This window comes from Rhinolophus hipposideros (assembly GCF_964194185.1).
Source record: "Rhinolophus hipposideros genome assembly, chromosome: 11".
Taxonomy (NCBI): Eukaryota; Metazoa; Chordata; class Mammalia; order Chiroptera; family Rhinolophidae; genus Rhinolophus; species Rhinolophus hipposideros.
This window is the reverse complement of record NC_138057.1, coordinates 17,796,841-17,823,007: the sequence shown is the minus strand read 5'-3', so window position 1 is coordinate 17,823,007 and position 26,167 is coordinate 17,796,841. Positions and strand designations below refer to the sequence as shown.

General features: G+C 37.3%; 1 long non-coding RNA gene across 1 annotated transcript in view; it reads left to right on the top strand.

The window, feature by feature from the left end:
• Positions 1-26,167, top strand: part of LOC308504865 — a 280,235-nt gene that overhangs the window by 21,637 nt on the left and 232,431 nt on the right. The window contains exons 2-3 of the long non-coding RNA XR_013994429.1: positions 17,212-17,338; positions 17,763-17,932. This is a non-coding gene — a long non-coding RNA (uncharacterized lncRNA). The remainder of the gene's footprint in view (positions 1-17,211; positions 17,339-17,762; positions 17,933-26,167) is intronic.

Here is a 26,167-nt window from a genome sequence, read left to right as displayed (position 1 = left end):
TTACGAGGGAAAAGCTGCTTTTCAATAGAGAAACTTTTTAGCTTCCTGGCAGTTACCACCTTAACCAAATAAGACAGCCTGACCATTTTCAGTTTGAGGTTCATCTAAGTTGGGTTCTTCATGGAATATTTGATATGAACCTAATTACAGAGGAGCCAGTATAACAAATCCAGATTGTTGGATGTTCTGCAGGGATACTTGCCAGGATTCAAAGAAGGGAGAATATTGGTGGCCATACTAGGATGACTCCTCCCTTTGGTGTTGGACCCAACCTGCCCAAGTCTTTCTGTGGTAGTCGGGATGGTAAGGACCACTGGGGCACATACCCGTTGCTGCTCGTGGTAACCTTCCAGGGCTGTGGGGGACGAGAAGAACAATGGGAAAACACCTCTTCTAAATTTAATCTGTACATTATGCTAAAATATTTTAATGACTTGTTTTCAAATATTTACTTACAACTTTCCATTTTCACGTATTGACTTCTGACCTTGTATTTTTACATGTTCATTTTACCTTTTACTTGTAATCAGTAAATTATGAGTATTGTGATATTAATGTTCCACGATTCAAATGAGCAAAAACTTGCTTTGGTTACGAAATTGATAGTGGGTAATCTGAAAGTATAGAAAGTAACATTTCCTGTACGAGACCATTCCACTCTCTGCCACCTCCTGAATTCTGATTCCCATTAGTTAGGGACAAATAATTTTAGTAATCAGTTTTCTCAAAATAGATTTTCAAGTCTAGTTTTCTAAATCTAAGGACTTGAAGTTCAAAGCTCTTCTTGAAAGAGAATTAAACACATTTCAGTTATCCTTACCACCTAGAATATCTGCTTGCAGTCAAAATTTACACGTCATACTGAAAAAACAAAAGTGAGATGACCCCGTTTCTTGAGAAGAGACTTCATTGCAGTTAAACAGCTCACCAGGTGTTTGGAGCCCATGGATAATGAGCTGCTTTTTTGCTTGTAGAATTGTCCTTTGTTGGGAGATCATTGCAGGAAGTGGTGAGTGCCAACACCCCTCCTGGGAGGAGCCCTAAGAAGTGTCTGAACTTTATCTTTCTATATGTTTTTGTTCCTCTGCCTTGGAGAGTAAGGGGGGCGGGGTGGTGAGATAATCTGGGCCAGGAAGCAACTGCTTCTCTTATTCTATTTAGTGTGTATGTCCTCTCTGTGTATTTGGCCAAAAATGACTCATTCTCTGATCTTGTTTTGAATGTCCTGGTATTGATATATTTTCCCACATTCCACAGAAGAAAAATATTGCAATGCCAATATGTAAATGTGTAAGAAGTAGAAAAAGACGAGGTGTAGGCATAGAGAGTGGAAGTTTGGTCCTTTCAAATTTCCTGGTAGAGAAGAATTAACACAGTCTTTGGAGATATGTAGACCTGTGTTTAAATTCTAGGTCTGCTACTTTCTAGCTGAGTGATTTTTGCCAAGTTATTCAACCTCTTTAAGTTTCAGTTTCCTCATTCATAAGGTATTACAATCTTCCTCATAGGATAAGTATTAATCAAAAGAGTAAACAGTATATGTACATTTTAGTATATAGTAAGCCTCTACTAAATGGAATTTATTAACACATTGCTAGGAAAAGAAAATGCATCAAGGAATAAATGATACAAATGTTTTATTAATAACAGGGGAAGGATTGGGTTTTCAAGCCTTCATCTCTTTCACCAGATGTAGTCAGGTTTGCTCTGCTGGTAACAAAGAATATTCCTAGTTGCCTTCTTAAACCAGTCTCGAAGCATAAGTTAATCAACAAGATTTGATGCATTTGTGGGGCATTTTAAGTTCTATGCAGTCATTTCTATATCACCTTCACAACGGTTGCCCCATTCTCAGACCATATTATTTTCTTAATATGTTTCTTCATCCCTCCTTCCCCTCCTTCCCTTCATTTTTTTCTACTATTGTCTGTACTTTTAATTAATAGAACAGTTGGAAACATAAAGTCAATAGCAACATAAGAGAAAACTTCTGCATCTGTAAAAGGTTAGCACTTATACCTTTCTACAGCGCCCTGCCTGGGGTTCATAGCTAGGCTTTACGTGCCTATGTAGAAAGTATTTAACAAAGGTTTGGCTGTTGGAATTATTGAGTCATCCTGGAGTTGTTTCATTGCTGTCCATTCCATTTTGTTTTCATTTCTCTACGTACCGGATTGTCTTTATTCTTTTATGGGCTTTGTGTACTCATGTTCTGTCTCTTTGTCTCTATAGGCAATTTATAACACTGAGCTATCAGTACCATTTGCTGACTTTGGTGTGAACATGATTTGTTCTGCAGGTTCTCTCCATACAAAATTAAAAACATTGCACATGAGGAAATAACATCCATGCTTGACAGTGTCTTAATTTCCTCTAGGATTTTTCATCCACCCAAACTATACCTGGAAGATGTTCCCTTTTGAGCTGTGTTTGTTTCTTTTTCACATGCACAAGTAACTGAGGGGAATTAGGTAAGGTCCATTGCAACTGAGTCTATCTATAGAAAACCTTGAAAATAATCTGAAACTAGCCCTTGATAAATCGGGTACGGGGTAGGGTATGTGAGGGGATACACTGGTTGGAGGGGAGGTTTATATACGGACAAATTTGAATCACAAATTTCTCAATATATTAAATCAAAATGTAATAATAGCACTCCTAAACACACACACACACACACACACACACACACACACGAGTCACACTATAAAAACTTTTAATTTAACAAGTGCTGGCAAGTCAGATGGCAGAGTCACTCCGAAACCTGTCTCTCCAATAAAAACCTTGTAATTAAAAACAAGGCTGTCAAAAAATCCTAACATATAATAACAATTATATGCAACTGGTACAAGAGTTGATTAGAAATGTAAAATTTAAAAGTGAAATTACATAGGTTTCTATACTATATCATCTATATATTACGTTGCGTGCTCACCACCCAGTATCAGTTCTCCTTCCATCACCATATACCCTCATCTACCATCCTGCTCCCTCCTTACCCCTCTGGTAACCACTGAACTGTTGTGTGTGTCTGTGAGTTTTTGTTTCTTTGTTTGTCTTGTTCCTTTGTTGCTTTCAGTTTAATAGCCCACATCTGAGGGAAGCGATATGGTTTTTGACTTTGTCTGTCTGACTGATTTCGCTTGGCATAATGATCTCAAGAAAAAAAAAGAAATTTAAAGGTGAGCTTTCTCACATGCAAATTCCTTTCCTCTGCAGTATGCAGCCAGCAGATTATCATCTATACTTGAACTGTGAGCTTCTGCTTGGTCCCACCGTTAACACCTCCTGACCTTTGTCCAAGAGGGGACTAAGGTAATACGGTTCACTTGCCATATGTTGAGAAAGTTCCTACTATGTGCCAGATGCTTTGTTAGGTCCTGAATGTGCTATCTCATATCATCTTCTTTATACTTCCTTACACTGAACTCTGTACACGTATATAGTTCACGGATATGAACTACAGACGTGTATAAAACAAGGCTTAACGTGGTTTACTGACTTTCCTAAGTTGACACAGACAGCAGGTAACAAGGGCAGGATTTGAACCCAAGTCTACTTGAGTCCCCAAACATGCTCTTTCTATCAAAGGTGTGGCCTTCATAAAGGAGATGAAATTAATGAATATATGGAAGCTGGTGAATAGGATAAATTGTGGCCTTATACCCGACCCTGCTGAATGTGTGGTAGAATAGACAAAATAAGCCTTTTCTCTGCTACCCCTTTAACCTCGGACAAGTCACCCAGCTTTGTTGGGTTCTTGTGTGTGTGTTTTTTTTTTAATGGAATCATATCAATTGGTTATTACATGATGTGCCTTCCATATTAAAATTCTATTATTCTAGCCTTTAAATGGCTCCACCAAGGCTTGCATCAAGCTCACAAGACTAAACTAAGTAAACCCTGACATTTGGTATATTCCTTCCTTCAGAGTCCCCTTGTGACAGGTGGTCGGGGTCTGAAAATGGAACAGAAGTTTCATGAAGCGATAGCACCACTTCTTCCCTCTTTCTCTCTGAGGTGTCTAGTTTGGTGACATGTCCTGTAAGAACTTGAGGTGAGGAGAAGCTGGAGGTAGGACTGGGGAGGAGATGAAAGAATTAGTCAATAAAATTCAGGGTCTTGTTTTCTAATACACAAATATTCTTTCCCCAACTTATTTTATTATTATTATTATTTTTTTTTAGGAGTGGAAGAAAGCTCTGTGCATAGGCAGAATGACTTAGGGTAGCTGTTAGCAAAGAATTTGATTGTAGTGAACTCCCATTTCTTAGAATTTCATAATTCTCTGAAAGTATTTATTTTACTCAACCCTTTAAAAAAACTCTTAATGGCATACCGCTGTGCGGAGATTGGCAAACTTTTCCTCTAAAGAGCCAGGTAGTAAATTTAATTTTTATGGGCCATATGATTTCTGCCACAACTACCCAACTCAGCTGTTGTAGCACCAAGGTGGCCATAGATAATACATGAATGAATGAAAAGGTCTGTGTCCAAATACGACTTTACAAAAACAGACAGCAATACAGATTAGACACAAGGGTAGTAGTTTGCTGACCTCTGGTGTAGTGGAAACAGTTTCTTTCATTCTAGCCGGGTATTTTTTTGGAAAGATATTTAATTTATATTTGATGCAGTTTCTTTATCTGTAAAATGGGGATAATAAAATCTACTTCACAAAACTGTTATGGAGATTAAGCTGTGTAGCTAAATATAGCAATCTGGCACCTGATAGGTGCTGGGTAGAGAGTAACTATAATTATCGTCAGTATAGTATTATTTTAATTTTTTCTTAGTTTTTTTGTTTTGTGGTTGTTGTTTACAGTCTAACTAATGTTCTTACAGTAAACCAATAAGTGCTGTTGAGGGCAGCTGGAACTGTGTTTTGATGGTTCATTGTTGAAGATTCTTCTATTGGAATTAGAAAGTTGCTTTAGAGGGTCTTGGTGCTTATTTCATACTTACTGAACTAAAACATTCTTTCTTAGTTCTAGTTTCTCTACTTCAAGTCCTTTCAACAAAATCATACAGGTACAGGTGCATGTGTTTGCTTTACTTCTTTATTTTCCTTAGGGTAATCATGCCTATGTTGATTGGCATGAGACATAGCGCTCATCAACCCCATGACAATAAGCTCCTGTTGACTTGGATTCAGACCAGCTATGGGGCCCTGTTAGTGGAAAAGTCTGGGTGTGTGTAGCTTGGGCTGTGGCACCAGGAGGGGGTGAATGCCTCTGTTGTGCTCGTGTAACGTTGGCACCAAGGTAATGGCTGCTTTTCTGTGTATTTGCCCTTGTCTATTTTGGAAGGCCGATTTGAACTTCTAGGCTGAGCCCCACATCCTGTATAGGCTTTACTGGCTTGCTTTCTGTGGCATGCTACCTCATTTCTAGAGATGAATGTGGCTCAGAGAGGAGAGACTGGTTTTTTATTTTTATGAATTTTCCTAGAAGGAGAGAAGGCTGTGTTCACCTCTGAGCGTCCTGAGACATGATGGGCATGATCTTACTCAAAAAGAATTTTTTTCAATAAAGGATAAAATTGTACCAATCATTATAATGGCGTTTTTGACATATTCATAAATGTAAGGGCTATATGTAACAGTCAACTTTCAATTTTTACCATTGGAAGGGATGGTCAGTCCTTTTCTCCTCTCTTTTCTTGAACCCCTTACCCTGCTTTCCTTTTCTTTCTCTTTTCTTATAATGAAGAGTAAAGGCAAATGATAACAGATCTGCTCTGGGCTAGCATGGAGGCAGGATATCCACTTAATAATAGAAGTTGGGTCAAAGTTAACTTTTTTCTTTCTGAATTGAAATTATCGTGTATGTGGGCTAATTAGAGTGAGAGCTCTAAACCTGAAGATAAAGCTTGTGAAAGTGGCTACAGAGAAAGGGTCTAAAACGACCTACTAATATTTAGGAACAATATTAACAATCCTCACACACTGTGCTTCAAGACAAAATATTTTTTGGTAGGTAACAAAAACTAATTCAAATACCAAAAAGAATTTTTGTAAAAAATTCACTTTAAATCATTATAATTCTGGAGGTATTATATAATAGTAGTAAGTGAAGAGTATATCAGGTTGCATACTTTATTTACATATTTATTTTCTGCTTCTGCGTCACCTTTAGAGAAAGTGTTTGAGTTGCATCAAATAACAAGGCTAGTTTATAGCCTACAAAAATTGTTTCCTCTTGGCTGTTTTCTTTCGCTTCTATACATGTGGAGATACTTCTATGCTAAAGCTACCTTATTCTTTTAAGATGACTGTGAGATAGTCTGTAATTTATTTATACTGCTCCACTAAGGAATATTTAGCTTGTTTCTTAGTTTACTTAGAAAGGTTTATAGTTGCTCATGACAAAGTTATGAATCAGAAGTTAATTTAATGGATGGTGTTTTCACCCATAACTCCTTTGGCTTTGAGAATGATCTTTTAAAACAAGTCCCAAATGCTTTCGGAAAGGTATTATAGAAGTTTAGGTCTACCTTAGGTCTAGTTCTATGATTTAGCTGCATCAGAGAACCAGTACTGTAGGTTTAATTTGAAAGCCAATAAAAAATAATACCATGGTTGGATTCTGGTCAAATGCATTACCACAAATCCAGCTGTGGGATAGGATTTAGGGGTGACTCTTCCACATCCTAATGTCAACAAACCAATTTGGCCTTAGCTTCTTTCTTTCTCTCCTTCTTTTATTATTCTCACATAGTGTTATTTGCAAACATGTCTGACTTCCTTGACACCCTGAGGGTAGGGACCATGCCTTATTCATCTCTGTATTATTTCAGGCTTCTACTGCAGGGCCAGGCCTGAAGTAATTACTCAAGTAATGTGTGTTACAGAAATAATCATGCATAAGCTAGAAATTCTCATTCAGATTCCTGTATCTGAACAACTGGCTTTCAGCATTTTGCTGGGGATAAAGAAGAGCTATGGATTTTTGGTACATATAGTACTTTAATGTAGAACTCAAGAGTTGCCACGCAAGTTCAGAATCCTCTGTGGTTTTCCAGTGTTAACTTTACTTCTATCACTAGCCATGTCTCAATGTGAGGTGACTCTAATCCTGGCATGTTCTGGCAGGAAAGAACTCTTTACCTGGTTTGCCTAATCTACACTGGCTTCTAGTTTCAACAAGAATTGTTTACACGCATTTAATTTTAGCTCTTGGGCTGTAATATGTCATTGTTCTTTTTGCTCATCTCCTCCCTTTGCTTTTGGAAACAGGACAGGCATCATGAATTCTTGCTATTCCTGTTCTGTGTGCCTTTGGTTGAAATTTAGCTTTGCCCTTCAGCTTTCATGGCATTCCAAGATATTTTCCAGTCATATTTCCTGTATAAGAAAATATAGACTATGTCATCACAAAGGAAAATAGAGCTTGGGGGGCATTATTTAAATAATTCAGGGAATGCATATCCTGGTTTGAAGGAAAGTTAAAGTGAGGTATTTGGATTGATTTATTGTTCTTCTATATTCAGTTTACATGATAATGCATTCAGCTTTTACTCAATATTATCTGTTTTTCTCACAGTGAATCTGTAAGAATATATAGATTTGTGGTTTAGTTTTAAAAAAATCATGGGTAGGAGAATTATTTTTATTTTTTTACCCATATGGGAAAGAATGAATACCCTAGGAAAATAATAATAAACTTGGGGCAAAACAGTGTTTTCCTAAGAGTAGGCCATGAAAATTGAACGTACTCAAAGCAGTCTTGCCCAATTGCTTTGTAAAGTGTTGCACAATTTTATTTCTTTATAGTACTTACACAATTGTGTTTCTTAATGATTTTCTATAAATATTTTTTTTGGTAAAAAGCTTAAAGATGTAAAAATAAAGAGATGACTTTGGGAGACAATACCTTAATGGTTGTTTACTTCTACACTATGACAGACATAAAATTATGGATTTTTTTGTTTTAGTATAATTTTCATGTATCAATCTTAGAGGAGACAGGAAATGCAATACACTGTAGGAGGTATCAGTTCGCCACCTAGAGGAGAGATGTGAAATTCACATATTTTCTCTAAGCTTACTTCAGTAGAATTCATTCATTCATTCATTCATTCGGTTATTTACTAACTAAATTTAAAATCCTTTATTTTTAAGAGGTTATAACTTAAATATTTGTACAATTCTAAATAACCATATTTGGGTTGTATGTTACATTTAGCTCTTAGGCTATAAAAAGGTTCATTGATTTTTATATATTCCATTCCTTTACAGTGTAGATATTAGGCCTTCTCTATGTAAATTAGAAAATGGAGCTTCAGAGAAATTAAACAACAAGTTCAAGGTGTTCAGCTATTTCCTTTTAATGCCAGTATTTGAACCCCAGCCAGTCTGAAACCAGAGCGACATCACCCCACTCAATTCTAGTTCGATCTAGTTGCTCTTGAACAACCAGACTGCAGCTGGGGATGTGGGTAATTCTTGTGGGTTGAAAAGAAGATCATGGCTAGCATCAGACTGTCAACAAAGCAAGCTGGGAGAAGCTTTAATGAAGCCAAAAAACTAGGCAGAGTATAAAGATGTTTGGATTGTTCATATGTGTGGATTCCTTGTACCCTGAAGAATGAAATCCTAAATATCCCTGGGAGGCAAGAGTAAAGAGAAGGTTGGGGACAGTGGTGTGTATGAGTGCCTTTGCAGCTGGGTGACAATCATCATCAACAACCTCATCTCCTGTGATACAGAGATATACAATTTTCAAATTAATGCAACATAAAACTCTCCTACAGGCTAATTCAATTTTATTGTCATACCTGTTGTGTGGACCGGGCTAGTATTAGCATGCCAATTATGTAGATGAGGAAACTGACATACTCAAGAGGTTCCCTGAATTTTAATGCCACAAGGTAAACTTTGGTGCCAGAGCCAATCCTTAGGTTTTCTGATTTCAACCTGGCATTCTTTCTCATTTCTCACAGCCAATAGATGAGTTTTGCTTTTTCTAACTTTTCTTAGTCATGCCTGTGGTTTCATACCACTCCCCCTACTTCACGAAATAACTCTATGCCAAGGCAGAAGTTCCCACGAAAACAGTAAACAAATGTACCAGAGAGGGTGACGGTATCAGAGATAAAATGGAGACAAGGAGAAGGCATGTTGCAAAGTGGTGTCCATTGATGGAAAAGAGAAGAGGGATGTATGTATGGGGAAGAAAGGAAAAGAGAAAATTAAAGGCAACGAGTCAGTTCTGAGGTGGTGAGGAGAACAAATGTTACAAGTGTACCTGAACCTCTTCAATAGCTTTGTGAGGAGTTGCGTGTAAGGTGAACCAAAGTGTAATGCACTACGGAAATTGTCTAGCTGTTGGATCCTCCTGTGAACCATTTTTCAACGTGAGGAAAACTCTGATCAACCTCCATTTTATTTATGGAGAGGACTTTGCCCAGCTATACATCCAGAAAGCTTTGAGAATATCACACACGCAAAACCCTGAGACAATTTTTGTTTACCACAAAAATTTGCTTAAAAAGGAACATTAACATTTGTTTAGTTCTGCTGCCTGGACAAGTGACAATGTGCATGGTTACTTTTTATTGTAAGTTTGAAAAATAGCTTAACCTTTCTGCATCTCTTGCTAAGGGTTAAAGGAGAACATTTTTTAAGGCTTTGAACTACTTCAGTGGAAATCTGACTGAAAAGGCAGCACTGGAGACTGTATCTTATTTATTTTGTATTTTTCTCTGCACCTAACATAATTTTGTTTGATGATTGATAAAGGGTGCAGTATTGTACTTAGATTGCAGATACAGTTATTCAATAATTTTAATTATTTTAATAAAGACATTTGCAGACAGTTTACATTCAAAAATTGAATCAATTTAACTTACATTGAATCAATTTAACTTACATTTAACTCTAGTTGAAAAGAAAACTCATAGACTCCAAAGAACTTTCTTTGAAAAAAAATAAGTTTAAAAATCGCCCCAAAACAGTAGGGAGTGGCCCAGATCCTTGCGTGGTTAAAGTGCAAATTTCTCAACATTCCATAATCTCAGTGTAACTGGTCAAATTCCACGGTGGATAATAAGATCTAGTTTACAAGGACAGATTTGGATGGAGAGAGCAGTTACACTGTACTTCTGGGAATCTATTAGCCAAGTTTGCTGTGCTTGACATGAGTGCTAGGCCTCACCTTACTTGCTGACTGGACTAGCCCAACAGGTTCTACAGGTGAGATCACTGCTTGGCTCTCATTGCTTCACCCGGTAGGTAGAAGAAACCATGAATAAATGGCCTGACTTTGGGCCTCAGAAATTCTCTTTCGTATTTCCTCTCTCAAACTCCTTCTTCTGACAACTCTCTAGGGACTGAAGCATTAATTTATACATTTATAATTCCTTCATTTATTCATTCAACACATATTTACTGAATAGCTATAATGTGTCAGGCACCGACCCAGGCTCTGGAAATAGAATAGTGAACCAGACATTCTCTGCCTTCGAGGACCTGTAAATGAACAATTATAATACTCAGTGAAAAATGTTACAATCCACAGAGCTCAGTAATTCAAATCTTTATTCTTTCTGTCTTTAAAATGCAGAAAGTGAAAAAAATGCAGAAAGTGTACCACTATTATTTGAAAAGGTATGGCATAGAAATGTGCTTACTGATTTCAACACATAAAATGAACCAATGCGTGAAGACCGGTTCTTCTGTTTCACTGTCAGTGGAGAGTAAACCCTGCCCTCCCTGGTGTGCTCAACTCCACCTTGCCCAACGGAAACCACTGCGGCGCTGCGTTGGGGGGGAGGAGGGGAGCACCCACTTTCGAAGGGCTCAAGCTGCACTGACTTCAAGATGTTATCTCACAAGTAATCAGACCCAGTACTAAGATAAAAAAATTGACCTTAATAGTAACGTTGGCCTTATCATGTTAAAGAAAGCAAAGAAAGCAAAACATATCACTGAACTTCTCAAACAACCATGTCAATCATATCAGAATAACTATGCTTAAAATATCCTAAGTAATTAAATCCATATATATATGATTAGGAAAGTTTTGCCTTGCTTATGAAATGTATACATGTTTCGAACATTTGCAACAGAGTTTTGTGATATTCTTACTAATGGGCTGCCGTTGTAATACTATTATAACACTGTTTATACAAGAATTGTAATTCCATCTGTTTAATTTTTAGCTTTTCCCTCTCCCCTGCCAAATTGTAAGGTGCTATCTGGGTCTATATATGATTATGAAGCTTTAGGTTATTTGTGAGTATAATATCAACATCGATTATTCAACAAAACGATATTGAATACTACTACGTGCTTGTGCTTGGACTATTCCAGTATTGTGAAGGGTGATTGGCTAAAAGTTTCCCCACATACATTAGTAATTTGAGAGATTTTTTTTTTTTTGTAATCCATGCATTTTATTTTATTTTATTTTATTATTTCTTTTTTCATTCTTTAGTCAACACTTTATTTATCCAACAAGCATTTAGTGAACACTCAGTAAGTGCCAGGAGCTGGAGATACGATGGTGAGTTGTACAGAAGCTGCTGCCTCCGTAGAACTTATGGTCTAACAGTAGTTTGGATTTATATTGCAAAGGTTTGTGGATTTCTCATAATGCCTAGCTTCCAGGGATCCAAATTCCTCTTCACTTTCATACCTTTTCTAAGAAGAACAATAAACAAAAAAATCCAGAAGGAAAGTCCTATTCCGTGATTTGGAATCTAATCCTAAATACCCAAGAGCTTCTGACTCTGATTTTCTTTTTTTTTAATTAATTAATTAATTAATTAATTAATTAATTTATTTTTTATTAGTTTCAGGTGTACAAGACAAGGTAATACTTAGACATTCATCATTTATATCCCTCACACTGTGAACCCCCTCCCATCCACTATCCATCCGACCTCACACCGAGCCATCACATTATATATATAAAATTATAGTTGGCATTCATTAATGTTTAGCTTCTGGTGTACAATGCCATGGTCAGGCATCCACATTATCTCTGAGGTGCTCTCCCAAATAGGACGCATGTCCATCGGATACCCAACAAAATCTTTACAACATTATTGGATAAGTTCCCCAAATTAATTTTCAGAAAACCCTGAGGCCATCTTGTGGTTACCAGCTGCTTCCTAATCCCGTCACCTTTCCCCTTATCCCCAACCCCCCCTCCCCGCCCCCGCCCATCTAACAACTCTCGGTTTTTTCTTTGTGTCCTCAAAACTGTCTCTGATCAGTTCATTTACATATTCTTTTCTTTAGATTCCGCATATAAGTGAGATCATATGGTACTTGTCTTTCTCTTTCTGACTTATTTCACTTAACATAATGTTCTCTAGATCCATCCATGTTGTTGCAAATGATAAGATTTCTTTCTTCTTTAAATCCATGCGTTTTAAATACTGGTAAAGACGATCTCAAACTCATAGGTTTTTCTCTATAGTAAGAAATTACTGGTGTTGAATAAAATTCGGTATGAATTACAGTTTAAAGTTTTCCCATACAGAGCAAGTATTATCTGAATAAGGGGAATGTTCTGATTGAAGACCTTCACACACACACACACACACACACACACACACACACACACACACACACACCACAGAGTTTCAATTCTCTTTGAATCTACGTAGCATTCAGTTGTTGAGCACATATTAATATACTGACCTAGATGAAGACTGATTTTTTTCCCTGAAGGAATTTATATCTAGTAAGTAATAAATTTGCCCCTTTCAAAATGTGACATTTCTTCCCCACTCCTGAGATAGTGAAAGCAGCTGTTTATGTTTTGTTTCCCAGATTTCAGTTGTTTATGTTCAGTTGTTATGTTATGTTTTCATAATTTTTGCTATATTTACATACCATCTTTACTCTTGTGCTTCTGTAAAGATACTATTTTTAACTTAGTTAAATTTATTTAATAGTATCTGCTAAGTCACTCGGTTGATCTGCCAGTCACAGAATTTTCAAATATAGTTTAATATAAACATATGACTAAATTAAATATATTTTCTTCCTGTATGCATCCCCAAATCTTCTCAAGTACTCTCAGTATTATACATATTATACTCTGGGAAACTTTGTGTGTAGGACCCACCTTTGAGAGTAAGGTATGGCAGAAAAAAAATGCATAAATAATGATAATCGTAGTAATGGTAGAAGACCTATTGTTTACTGAAGGGTTATTAATCTTCACAACTCTCACATGCATGCACATCACACAAATGTGAGGCAAAAAGTCAGGGAAGAGGGAACAGTAGAAGTGAAACTTCATTTTGCCTAGGGCAGCTGTAACTAACACGTGTTATGTTGTAGTATTTAGTTTTCACTTTCTTTAGCTTAGATTTCACACCTGATTATTTTATGAAAATTGGAATGTGATGGTGGCAGATTAAAAAACTTTTAATTAAATAATTTGCTATTAGTCAAACAAAGTAATAATCCCAGAAAAGGATGTTAATGTCAATTACACAAATTACAGGAATGCCTGATGGAGCAGGAGAAATCAGAGTAAAATTTTTTTTTTTTTTTTTGCTAATGGTTTTCTGCTTCCTCAGTTGCTACTTAGTGAGCAGATCTTTGTCCTGCTGAAGCAAGGCATTGGTTCAAAAGCCTTTGCATTCTCTGGCACAAGTGCCTAACTTATTAAAGGCAACAATTTTCCAGCTCTCTGCGAAAAAAATAACGAAATAAATTTTTTATAAACATATTACCACAAAATGTTTTATTTGGAGGAGACCTAAGGGACCTAAGACAACACCCTCACTTTACAGTTGAAAAAAAATTAAACCCAGCAATAATTAGGAAAAATTTTCCTGTGTTTTCATAATTGGTATGTCCGTCATCAAATTTATGGATACCAATTCTTTTTAGTTACCTACCTGAATTTTGCTTTCAATATATGGTGAGTTTGAAGCACAAACTGTGCCTTCTTTGTTTTTCACCTTGTGGTTTTAGCATAGTGCCTTGTACTTAGTTTGTGCTGAATGATTGTTTTTTGGCTAACTAACTGATATATAAACCTGCCTTTATATTTTTCTTTGACATGAACTTTCTAAATACTTAAACCTCATTCCATTATTTATCTTCCTATAAAAGTGTTAAAGATAGTGTATTTGAGAGATAATTTGGTGAATAATAAAGATTTAGAGAGCTGGAACGGTTTGCTGTCCATTGTCCTGTTTATGTATTCTGTGCATAGACAATGTATTTCAGAATTGTCAAAATAAGAAAGATGAACAATCTAAAGGTGTATGGAGTATGCTGATTAAATATTTTCACTGGACATTTACAAAAATGTTGGGAGCTATAAGAAATAATGACTTTACCTTTAGCACTTATTATGGAACAAATCAGCTAAAGATTGTAAGATGCTTAGAAAAAGATTAAAATATGCCAGTTGTTTCATATAATTAAACTATCAAATAATTGCTCTAATCATTTTTTTTCCTTAGCTTGATTGAAATATAAGTGGTAGATAAAAAACTGCACATAATTAACGTATACAATTTGATGAGTTTGGGCATACGTATACACTTGTGTAACTATACACTGATGATTTTTCACAGTAGTCCAATTAAAGTACAGTTTTGGGTCTGTTACTAGTATATGTGAACATGAGTGTTTTGGAGGTTTTACCCTTGGCTTTCCTTTGTAGGTTGACATGTATTTTTTTGTTATTATCTTGTAGATAACTGAACTATAGCACAGTGATCCCATAAAATACCACTTTGGTTGTTAACACTCTTTGGTAGAAAGTGTACTTTAAGAAGTGTTAACTTTCTAGGGTCCTGACTTTACCTGTGAAGGTCAATACATCCTCCTTTGTAATCTTCAAGGTTTTTTTTTTTTTTTTTTTTTTTTTTAATAACTTGATGGAATAGAATGTGCTTCTCCTACCTCTACCTCTTTCCTATGCCTTTTTCCCATCAGTTTTTGTTTTGTTTTTTTAATTCCTCTTGGCTTCTGGACTTATTTTTCTGCCAAATGAGTCAGTTAGAGTGGAAATGTTTAACCAGTGGTTTTCGTCTTGGCTGAGAAAAGAGATTTGAAGGCAAAAGGTGCCTGGATAGGTTTCATTAGAGTCCTCACACAACCTTCCTGGCCACCTCCTGAGAACACTGCTCTGTATTTACATTAGGAAGTGCCAAATGATCTTCCACTGTATATTCATTTCACAAGATCAGTACTCGTTTTGTAGAAATTTTTTTCTTTGAAGGAAGAAATGGAACAATATTATTCATTTATTGTTTCTGGGTTTTTCTTTTCTTTTTTAAAACTTTTATTTATTTTAGGTGTGTTTTTCCAGGACCTCTCAGGTCCAAGTCAGGTAGTTGTTTCAATCTAGTTGTGGAGGGCGCAGCTCACAGTGGCCCACGTGGGGATCGAACTGGGGATCCAACCAGCAACCCTGGTGTTATAAGCATCAAGCTCTAAGCAACTGAACTAACCGGCCACCCCCTGTTGTAGCTTTTTCTGAAGACTAAATCTCTACTGAGGGTTGGAGGAGGTTTTATGAACACAAATAATACAGTAGGATATATTGTATCCTACTGAATGAAAATAAAAGAATGAAAATAAAAATGTAGATTTTTTTTTTTTAAAAAAAGAGGGAAAGGAAATAGGGAGTAGAATTATAAGGTGAAATGAATTGTTTGTATTCTAGCATAAACTATCTACTGTCTGCTGAATGTTTATTATATAGCAGACACTTAACACTAATCAAAATATGTAATCAAATTGAATGAAATAGCCACTGTTTCGAATCTGTTTGGGTTTTATAGATGTAGAAATTGAGACTTACCAGAGGTTAATTCATTCAGTATGGAGCCATACTGTTCATTAGTGGTGGAAGTGGGATTTGAACCCTCTGGCAGTCTCACCACTATAACTCCTATGGCTTGCATTTTGGCACAGGTATTTATTATTAATGGCAATTCACAGTAATATCTCTGCCAATGTACAAATAACTTAGCTTCATTAAGTTAGTCACATTTCTCCAACCGTTAATTCTTAAGTAGTGAATTAGGTTGGGGGAGCAGTGATAGGTTGCGTGCTGGTGATAGTTGTGGTTTGGATGGAGGAAGTAGTAAAAGACACAGGCTGCTCTTTGCCACAATGCAGGTCAAAACGTAGATCATCTGAAGTCGACAGTTATCCTTGAAGGCTGTGTTTTTCACCAAGATCTTGGTGTTAACTAGACCATATAGACTCAGTAATATGCTATAAAGGCAAGATATAACACTAGAAAATTCTGCCATAATGTAAATTACTCAAAATTGTGATCTAAGCGCTTTAAAATTCTCATAAATCACCATGCATATTCATTAAATATTTTATATATACATGCACTATCAGACTGTAGTATCACAAATTAGACCTAAAATGAGTTCATTGGCTATATTAAATACTAAATATTTAATAGGCTGCAATTTTATTTGCACTGGACTTAGGACATAGGAAAAAATATTGAGACAACCTGAATAGCTCAGGTCTTTTGAGAAAGTTCTCAGCTTTTTTGAACAGCTTCTTTTCCTCCAGATAAATTTCCCTGTAGCAAATGGAAGCCATCAGAATGATTCCCTAGACCTTAAATCTACCTCAAAGTACTATGATTTGTCTACTTGACAGTTTATTGAGCTAGACAAGATCAATAATTCAAGAAAAATGCACTTCCTCTCATTGTGTCTTAGGCATCATGCTAAGAACTTTGTGCATATCATTTTCTTTAATTTTAACAGCAACTCTGTAAGATATTATTATCCCCATGTTAGAGATTGAAAAATCACAGGAAGATCAAAGAAGTAAAATAATTTGCCCTTCCAAGGCCATGTCATTGATGGTGGCTGAATTTGAACCCAGATAAGTACAACCCACGTACTTAACCACTGGACTGTCTGCCTGCCCCTCAAGGATGTGCTAAGGATTTGGCTCTTTATATAGATAATTGTTTCAAGAGAGGAAAAAAGGCGGGAGGATCTATCTGGTACATAGGTTTAAACGAGGCGTCTGTGCTAAATCTGAATGGTGGAACTACTCTATTCTATGTATTGAGTAGAGGTATACCATAGTCAACGTATTTCTCCACTTCACACACTGTTCAAGGTAATAAAGGGATCTGGGAAGGGGGATTAGGAAATACATTCTATGTTTGCGTCATAGCCAAATTATGGGATTAACATCTGCCTCTTCTGTCTCCTATATCTGGTCTCCCTTGTAATGAGAAGAATAAACCTCATTTTGTCTCAGCTGTGGAGATCAAGGAAAAGACTCTGTCTTTTTGCCGCCAGATACGTTACCTGCATTTAGAGAATTGAAAGTGCAAATCAAAGGAGTGTTCTTTTGGGAAGAGAGGTAAGGAGATATGTTGGAAGAGAATGGGTATTTATAAAATCAGGGAGACCCAGGATCAAATCCTGGGGTTGACACTTTTTGGTAGCATGGGCTGCTTCTCTCCTTTGAGCCCCAATTTCTTTTTCTGAAAAATGAGGTTGATTCAAATTACCTCCAGAGTTGTAATACAGATGTAAAGCATGTAATGCAGATTAACTCATGACACTAATAGATAAAAGTCTTTTCATCTTCTGTCCACTCAAGCTCTCCTCTCCTCATTTCTTCCCTTTTCTTCTCTTTTCCTTATCTTTTCAGTACCCAACCATTTTCCACAAGCCCTAGACTTATGCATTTGTATGTTATTGCAGCAACTCTGTATAAAGGAGACACTGACTCTGCAGCCACTGATATGCTGATAGAAATATTTCATCTTCCCAAATTTTAGCAGAAAGGTCTGGATGCTGGTGAACTGATGAGGAAGGAGCAGTTATTTCTGAGATTTAACTTTGACCTGGGCTTCGAAGAGACACCCATTCACCACTCTTGCAACTGCATGCTTCCAGGAACTGGAGAGCAGAAGAACTTACAACTTGTGATGAATTAATCAAGCAAAAGGTATGAAATGAGCAGAGTAGTTTATAACACCATACTTCATCAAATTGTAAAATGTATTATAATTATTATTATGATTCTCATAGCTGGTTTATATTGTACAAAATTCCTTGTCTCATTTTATGATTCACACTGTCTTCATTAAAGAAAATATATTGCAAAACATAGGTAATTAGTAACAACAACAACAACAACAAAAACAACAGATATAGAAACAAGGACCTACTATATAACTCCCTCCTAAGTATTTTCCATTTAAGGAGATTTTGAGATCCAGCTTTTCTGTGAGCCCAGATGAGAAAAGATTAAGTTGGTAACTCCAAAGATGATGTAAGTAATTGGGTATATTTTAGAGTTGGATTTCATGAACAACTAGCCTGTCATGTCATCTTGTAAATGACTTTGTGTATTAACCCCATTGCTCCAAGAAATTGTGTGCCTCTAATGTTGTTGCTGATATGAAATCTCTCAGCTGGGGCAGGCTCTGGGAGCCAACCAAAGGCACATACTAACCAAAGCCCCTCTCATTTTGACCTCAATGTTCTAATCCTGTACTTCTTAATAAAATCTCTCTCCTTATCTTTTGTATAACTCCAGTGGAATAATTTCCATTGAATTGCATGACAGAGTCTATTTATGGGTTTTAGGATTCTCTATTGGAGTTTTAGGTATCACAATCAATTTTGTAACTTGCATATACCATTTTCTTGGTGTCATAGTTCATTCTCAGGTCCTTTCAAGTTAAATGCCTTTAATTGCCTCCTTTAAGGTTTCACTGTTTGTTTTGTTTGTTTGTTTTTTTATGGTTAATTTCATGAGATATACTGAGTCAACAATCCATGTTAGGGAAGTAGTAGGACAAACGGATGGATTTTTGAACCATCGTAGGTGATGGAATAAGATACTTGCGAGAACACTAGAAAACTGGAGAAGCTGGAGGGGGGATACATAAAAATGTTCCATTGCTCTTGCCCCATCTCTACCCTCCTTTGTCATTTTGACAATGAGAAATATTGATGACAAACCTAATAATCTTATTTGAAAATGGGAATCATAACAGTGCTTATCTCATAGGGATTTTGCAAGATTCAAATGAAATAATTTGTATCAGAGGTGTAGCACTATGCTTTCTATTTCGTAAGGACTGAACAAATATCAGCTATTCAACTATTATTATTAGTCTTCAAAAATGTTACTGTTTAAATCTTTTCCAGTTGGTATTTCTAAATAACTTCTAATAAGCAGGCTTATATGCTTTGTGGTTCTTCTAGGGTTCAAGCATTACGATAGAGCATATTAGAAACATTTCCTATATATAAGTACTGCTTTCTGGGACAAAATGGGGATAGCTATTTGGAATGATTCTAACTCCAAAGAAATCATCTGAGGACATAGCAACCTTTTAGGCATTAATCTTAATTGAATAAAATTCCAGAACGGTTTATTGCCATATCTATATTATAGTTTCAGTCTAAATGGAATGGCCAGAGAGTATAGGAAAAGTTCCTTCCTGTTGTGTCTAAATACAAACCTCTGTAGCATTAACCCCCAAAATGCAGCCCTTCAGAACTGAGTAGAAGTCCTGTAGGTGCTTTACTCATGACGCTTCTTTGCCTTCTTCTTTTAGAACTCGTCCCTCGCACCACGAGGAACCCCTCATGTCACCCTCCAGTAGCCTCCTGCTCTTACACGAGGGGCCAAAAGGAACTGAGCCTCAGATCAGCCAGAGCACAGTGGGCAGCTTTTAATAGTGAAGGAAAATGCTAAAATCTCAAATAGGGGCAAAAGAGAAACATGGCTTTCTGCACAATTGCAATGGCTCTGATTAAGATCAAGGGCCCTGGGGGGAGGTGGTAGAAGAGGTTAAAGGGGGTCAAATATATGGTGATGGAAGGAGAACTGACTCTGTGGTGAACACACAAGGCAATATATAGATGATGTATTATAGAATCGTACACTTGAAACCTATATAATTTTACTAGCCAATGTCACCCCAATAAATTTAATTAAAAAAAGATCATGGGCCCTGAAGTCAGACAGACCTGGATTTGAATATCAGTTCAAACAATAAATTTGTTCATAAACTTAGGCATAATGTATAATGTTATTAAAGAATACATACTTCATGGGATTATAATGAAGAGGAAGTGAAATAATATTTGTAAAGAGCTTCCTACATTGGCTAGCATATAGCAAACATTAAATGATAAGTAGCTGTTAGTTTTCCTCAAAATATTTGTCTCTGGCCTCCCAGCAATCGTGAAAGTCAGTCTTATATAGATTCCATCATAAGAACTTGGAAGAGAATAACGGTCTGAGCATTTAGACAACTTTCCTTTTCCCTAAAACCAAGACAGGCATTTTTGTTCTAAAGTATCTAGCTTGTCCATATTACTTAACTTACCCAGGTACTTGCCAAATCAACACCTCACTTCTATGCATGTTGAAAACATTAAAAAAGTTGTGTACACACATACACACACTTAAGTATGTGTCTATGAATATACTTCTGACATTTTGCTCATCTGTTTCTCAGTTATGATTATAACCCTGTGAGGTAGATTTTATGTTATCTTTTTTTTTTTATGACTAAAGGATAAGGGAACATGAAGCACCTTGGATGGGCCAAAAGCCTTATAGCTGATTACAGATAGACCTGGGGTGTCTCGACCCCTTTCCAATTTTTCTTGCTTTGTACTGTTCTGATGACCATGGAAGTGAAGTGCCCTAGAACTTGGCCATGAAGGAATTGCAACTGAGAGGTAACAAAAGGAAACAGCATGGCTGAAATCCAGTTAAAAGTTAAAATCCCGTTGGGCCGTTTCTCCTTAACTGACAACAGAAATCACCGTCACTGCCCTGTTTAGCTACTTCACAAACATCAGGGATGTTAGCAAGAGCTCACAGTGGACAGTGAATACTTCCTAAGGGGGCAGTGATTGCTTTGGCTGGATTGTGCGGTGCAAGATTCCTGGCAAGGAAGAGACTGTAGTCAGCCGTTCAGAGGTGGTAACTATTTTTTAATAACCACCTGAGGCTTTTGGCACCTGATTCTCTGGCACTGTCTAGGGAAGCTCTTTCTGCTACTTTATATAATTTGTCAAGTCAAGCTGCTTGTCTAATTTTGCTGGGAAATCTGACACTGTCCGTCAGATCGTTCACGGCAGTGGGATCCAGTGTGTGCCGTGAGAAGTGCTCACTCAAGGAGCGTTCTGATCATCTCTGATAAGCAAACAGCAGAGAGAGGTTTTGAAAGGTGGTCCCAGTTTGCCCAGCTTTTTTCATCTGTGGTTTCATGGTGTTTGGAATGAGGTTGTGGTCTCGAGTTAATTACACAGGAAACATTCTGATGCTTGTATTGCCTCCTCAGTTTTCTTGAACCTCACATGGACTGGCTTCATCCTGTCCTGGAGTCCATAGCGCTATGTCTTCCTCCCCACTTCCTGTGCAGGCCTTCCTCTGGTTTGCGGCTGTGCACTGCGTCTTGTTCCTTCAAGGCGCGCGATGAGCTGCTGGTCAAACAGAGTTTAATGTGGGGAACTTCTGCTACCTGCTGATCATCAGATCCCAGGCTTGGCTTGTCTTTCCCTATTTTTAAAACCCAAGTAGCTCTTTTTTCTGCTTTATGAGTTTGTTGATACTTTTCTTGTTCAACTCTCCCTCCTTTTTTTATAGTGATTAAGCAGGAGGTAAGCTTCTTTCCCAAATCTTGATTCTGTAATACCTTTATTCCTAATGACCTATGCTTACAAGACTAACCTCAATATTTTAAATTGGTATTGGTTTGATGACTTCACAAACTCCAGATTCCTTGCCAGTTATTTGTGAAATAGCTTTCTTAAAATCTCTGCTAATCTACCTGAATTTCCTTCTAGAGTCAGTTATACACGATGCCTCTTAAAACTAATTCTCTCTATTTGCAGTTTGGCAGCTTCCTGCTGAGACTCAGCAGGGTTAATAAATCATGGAGATTAGGTCTTCATATGGGAAGTATGAAAACTCTAATGTGGGTAAATACTACTTAAGAAGAACCCTACACTTCAAGGAAGCCTGGAGATTTTTGTGGAGACCCATAAATGCTTCCTGCATGTCAGTTACCGCAGTGAATTTTCTCCCGCTGGTTTATATTATATTCACATTGAATTATCCAGGGACTTTGTTTTCAGCTTGCATACACCATATACGTTTCTGATCTGGGTAGATAAACCAGCCTTATAGATTCAAAGGAGAGTGTATGACCTCTTTCACCAGCAGGCAAGTCTTTCTTGAGTTAGTTAAGAACCTGTAAACTTAGCCCTTGACATTTCACTAGCGGCAGTTTGTAATAAAATCTAGTTTAGCCTAGGGTTAGGTGGTGACTGTGGTCTTCACAGCATGACGAGGGACCCTGGTGGCCAGATAAAAGGAAACCCCTTACTCTTATTTCTGACTTCCCTATAAACTTATATTGTGACCACAATAGAAGGGCTTATTGCCTCTTCCACTAAAAAAAAAAAAAAAAAAAGCAAATTTTAATACTTTCCTCTAATTAAAAATAAAGAAGTTCCAAGATTGTATTACTTTTCCAGTGCCCTTGAGGTTGTCAAGCCTGGCCTGGGGTCTTCCCGAAGGCATGGCCTGTGTCTGACTCAGTCTCTGTTTTATCCACAGAACCTTACATGGTGCCTGGAGCACATGGAAGGCACTCAATGAATGAAATGGATGAATGAATGGAAAGATAGAACCAGAGCCACATTTTAGTAGTCTAATTATATCTTTTCAGGGTAATGTAGTATTTAAAAAGGGACAGTGACAACACATTTCTAAAAGGAGATAAATGGCATATTTAACACTTCCCAAAAAGAAAGGATTCAACTTCTATCACTTAATCTAGGTTTTTAATTACAGAAGCATTGAAAATTCCCTGTGGCTGAATATGGATGAATCTTTAAGGCAAGCTGAAGGCACAGGCCTTCCTCTGTGGACATCAATACTCCCACGGAGCACTTTCCATAAAGAAAAGTGTGGGTTTGCTGTCTTTTCATCAAAACTCCTAGAATTTGGCTGACTGCCTGGTTTATCCCAGGACGTTAGTTAGCCCACAATTCCCACATTTGTTTATTCAGTCCAGAGCAAGTGAATACTGCCATCTCCTTTGTTGGCAAATGCTTTGTTAACCTGAATTGAATTCTGCAACACAAAATGAAGTGACTAATCTTTTGGGGGCTTTCTTCCTCCCAGGTTCTTGTATGAGCAACTAATCTATAGACCACAAAGCCCCATACTGTCATTTTCCCCCATGCTGCCCTTTTATACTGATGGTTCCACATTGTACTTAACGAAACTAATACCTTCCAGAGTGTGGTTGAACTGGCGCCACCATTAAGAAAAAGAGGTTACTAGGCTTTTTAGTGTTGTGAGAAAATTCTGGTGGCAGAGAGAGGTTAGGTCGGTTATTTATACTTATGTAGTCTATTACTGGGCATTCACAATAGTTGTCACCTTGCACTCTCAAAAAGTTTTCTAATTCTGAATATGTGGGTCTGAAAATATAGGAAGTAGAAATCTTAACACAAAGCAAACAGTTTGGATGATCATACTACCAGTTCATATGTGGTAGGTCTGGGCTATGAAACTTAAAAAGAATGTATATCCTTAATCACTGGGCTATTTGTCTATCTACAAATATCTGTAAAAGCCTAGGCTTTTTTAGCAAAAGTTTGAGGATCTAATATTCTGAATTGCCACTGACCATGAAAGAGTGATTAGTGTTGGGAGACAGTTGCGATGCAACATGGTGCAAAACAGAGGAGGGGATAACGGAAATCATAAAGATAAACATTCTCACCATAAGCCCAGCCATTTGTGCAGCATGTTTTATAGCTCTTGTTGATTATGAGGCCTGTAGAAATTCTATTTGGTTTCTAAACTTTTTATGTTTTTAATTTTTTTTTTAATTTAAGTCTAGTTAGTATGCCACCTTATATTAGTGATACTAGTTTCAGGTGTACAATATAGTCATTCAACATTTTTATACCTTACAATGTGATCACCCCACTAATTCTACTAATCTCTTGTTTTGACTCTGTCTCTGTTTACCATTGGTAACTTGTGTTTCTCCTCTCCCTTCAACTTTTAATCAGAATTACCTTCCAGATGACTTCTTTCTAACACAGCCCTCCGCAGTGTAGGAGGATGCCAGTACATGGCGATGTTTGAAGCAAGAACATCGAAGAAGTGCTGCCTGCCTTCTAACCCAAGGCTTGGATGGGGACAGTCTTTTTACCTTTTTATTGTGAAGTTCAGGGATCACAAAGGTGGTTTCTCATCTGTGGGAATTTTGCAACTTGTTATTTTCATACCTGATATCTGGGAGAAAGATGAATCTAAATGGTTTTTAAAATAGCCAATAGCCAATGTGTATATATTCAGGAAAATGTATAAAGAATTCCTGGGCTTGGGTACAGGTGATGCACATACTGGCAAACAGAAATCTAAAGTGATAAAAGAGATTGTCCTTTGTCGATACTTTTCTAGGCTTGAGTTCTATGTTTTTGGAGTTGACTGAGTGATAATCTTTATTGAGCACCTCGTGCATGCACAACAGTCTGCTACATTAGGAGGGGGTTGGGGTCTCCTAATGGGATACAGGAAGGACGAAGAGAGAATACATATAATTATAGCACAAAGCAGAATAAAAGGGAGTGGGCTATACAGGGGACTATGGGATACTATGGAAGAAGAGACCATGTTTCATTAGTGAGATCAGGAGGTGCATTACTAAGGTGACGGCATTCTTGCTGGGTCACAAAGGATCAGTGGGATTTGGGCAGGTGAGGAGGCATTGCCATACAGGAGAATAATAAGAGTAAAAGCACAGTGGTCCGTTTAGGGTAGAGGCAGTGAAATAAAGGGTGGCTGAGTGTATGTTGTGAATACTGAGCTGCATGCACACGGTTGACAGTGCCCTCCTCCCTGAATTACTATTTACCCCAGAGTCGCCACACCCTCCTGGCTCTTTACCAATCTCACCAGCCACTGCTTCTCAGTCACCTTTCTTGGCTGCTCTTCCTCATTCTGAGCTTTACATGTTAAAGGGCTTCAGCAACAGATTTTTATTTTTTTAATTTTTATTTTTTATTAGTTTCATGTGTACAAAACACTGTGATAGTTAGACATTTATCATTTATACCCCTCACACAGTGACAACCCCTCTCCCCCAATCTCCTACCCTCTGACATTGCACACAGCCTTTACATTTCCACTGTCTCTGTTCCTTACAGCATCAGTTTTTTTAAGCTTTCTTCTTCTAAGTTGCTATCATTTAAATATTAAATATTTAACATCTACATGCCAGTGACCTCCAAACCAGTAACTTTCCCCATGACCCCTACCCTTACCCCTGACCCTTGACCTCTAGGCTGTATATCACATTGTCTACCCAACATCTTTATATTTGCTGTCTAAATTTCTAGGTCCAAATCAGAACTCTTGATTCTTTGCTTCCGTCCTCTGCTGGAAATCCTGCTCATCCACTACTCTTCTCTATCTTAGTTAATGGGCCTGCATTCCACCCAACTGTTTAGGCCCCCAAACAAGGGGCTATTTGAGACATAGCCTTTTCTCTCACCCTTACCATATCGTAACAAATCTTTTTCTTTTATTGGGGAATATTGAGGAACAGTGTGTTTTTCCAGGACCCATCAGCTCCAAGTCAAGTTGTTGTTTTCAATCTAGGTGTGGAGAGTTCAGCTCACTGAACCATGTGGGAATCGAACTGGTGACCGGAGTGTTAAGAGCACTGCACTCTAACCACTGAGCCAACCGGCCGCCCCATAACAAACCTTTTGAGTTCACCTCTACACCAACCCAAACAGCAGACTTGTTTTTTTTTATAAGCCTCGTGTAGTAAGATTTGCCTATAAATGTACAAGAATTGCTTTGATAAAGATAAATATTGAATTTAAAAAGGATTAATTTTACAGAGATCGTCTCTTGATTCCTTTCCAGAAATTAACTCATAAGTCATCCAGAAGAGCCATGTGTTCTTTGGTTTGCAAGTGTGTTGGAGTTTATTTCTCCCATCTTCCAAAAGAGACTTCATATGCTTGTGTCTTTCAGACCCAGCTGCTATGGATTAGATCCACAAAAATGTGTCCTTGTATGTCTGTTATATACTGAAAATAACAATAAAGATGAAAATGACAGTATCACTGCTACTACTACTAACTAGCACCTATTAAGTCCTGCCATCTGCTG